General features: G+C 24.2%; 1 long non-coding RNA gene across 1 annotated transcript; it reads right to left on the bottom strand.

Annotated features, from left to right (window-relative positions):
- Positions 1-64: 64 nt before the first annotated feature.
- LOC107885172 lies at positions 65-1,358 on the bottom strand. The gene is made up of 4 exons (XR_003840013.1): positions 1,291-1,358; positions 1,058-1,200; positions 271-338; positions 65-217 (listed from the first exon to the last, which is right to left on the bottom strand). It is a non-coding gene; the product is annotated as an uncharacterized LOC107885172 (long non-coding RNA).
- Between the last annotated feature and the right edge of the window lie 444 nt (positions 1,359-1,802).

Below are 1,802 nucleotides of genomic sequence, written 5' to 3'. Positions count from 1 at the left end.
TCAAAGTGGGATGGCATTTTGTGTTTTACTCAGGTATTTAATTTATATATTTAACTTACTTTATATATATAAATAATCCATTCATTGTAGAAGTCAGAACTTGTATCTTAATCATAATCTTTTGATCTAAAGTTGTTCATAACATTTCATTCCATACCATATTTATACACCAATAAATTTTCCAAAGCAATATCGTTCAGTATATGAATCCTTATAACTGTAAATAAATAAAATTAATACATTATCAATTATTATGATATGAGTACTTACTAATTTAAGTTGCATGTGCTGGGTGTTGTGTTCTTTGTGTTGACGCAAGATAGCAATAATTTACATTCCTAAAAAAAAACAGAATTGTTAATTATGATATTAATAATTTCTTCAGTTTATTTTCTCAGAAATGATCAAATTAAAATGATATAGAAATATTAAATATAGAATTTAGGTAGGTGAACAAATGTATTTTTAACAAATGTCTAGTTGTGTAAATATGAAATAAGAACACTTAGGAAATTATGAACTATATAAATAACAACTGAAAACATACTGTTATTAACACGTAATAATTTATTTCAAACAATCATGTAAGTGTTAAGGTTACTGTAAGACTTAAGAGTTTAGATACTATTTCAAAAGTTTTTAAATTATTCCTGTAGGCTATGAAAATATTCCCAGAGAACATAATACAGCATAGCATCACGATATTTTAATACAAAATATAACGGTAGTGTCAATATGCAATTACAAAATTGTGAACAAACTGACATTGATATACATACATGTGTATAAATGTATTCATATTTAATAGGCAAAAATAGTTAAAGTAGTTAATTTCCACCAAAAGTGACTTAAATTATGTTTAAATTACTTTTTATTAAAATGTTTTTAAGATATTTAAATAACCACGCATAGTTTTAAGACACATTTGTAACCACACGTCCACACCAGTCATTTATTGCATACATCTACATAACTGACAAGCCACAGTCTGACATTTCAAGTGGCACGGCATTTAGTGTTCTACTTATTTAGTTTATGTTTAATGTATATTACTTACTATAAAAAAAATTGATGTTAATCTAACAATCCATTCAATATAGAAGTCATAACTGATATCCTCATTGTATCTTTTGATCTCAAGTCGTTAGTTCATTACGTTTCACTCCATACCATATTCATACAGTAATTGTCAATACAACACTAATCAAATAAAATAAATCAAATGATTTTAAACTAGCAAATACAATTTCTGCAAAAGATACCTACTGCTCAAATTGATGGTGTACTTACAGTTAGCTGTGAGTTAATTTTCAAATACATTTTCCAAAGCCATATTGTCGTGTGGAAACAAATATATAAATGCTCGTAACTGAAAGTAAATAAAATAAATATACTATTAATTATTATGATATCTATACTTACTAATTTAAGCTATACATGATACTTCAGGCATAATAGGTTTATTTAACTCGTTAAGTTATTCTAAACTGTTTTGTACAACATAATCAAAATAATTAAACAAAAATATTATCCTATTGATATGTAGACCAAGTCAGATTGAATATTAAGTTTTACATAATATTATATTAAAATAATTTAAAAGGACATTTATAATAATATTCTATTTAATTAGTTTTTTTTGTTATAAACTATTTTTTTCATCTAATTTATTTTATAGTTCAGGATAACAAATAGACAACTAGGTTCTTATTATTTTTGAAATTTATAAAATGTAGAATGTAGAATGGAGATATTTTAGTATATACATTTTATCCTTAAGTTATAATACATGATAAAAGTAA

The sequence above is a fragment of the Acyrthosiphon pisum genome, unplaced genomic scaffold (assembly GCF_005508785.2).
Source record: "Acyrthosiphon pisum isolate AL4f unplaced genomic scaffold, pea_aphid_22Mar2018_4r6ur Scaffold_20643;HRSCAF=21717, whole genome shotgun sequence".
In the NCBI taxonomy this organism is placed as follows: Eukaryota; Metazoa; Arthropoda; class Insecta; order Hemiptera; family Aphididae; genus Acyrthosiphon; species Acyrthosiphon pisum.
Note: the sequence above shows the minus strand (reverse complement) of the source record. Positions and strands in the feature narration are given on the sequence as shown.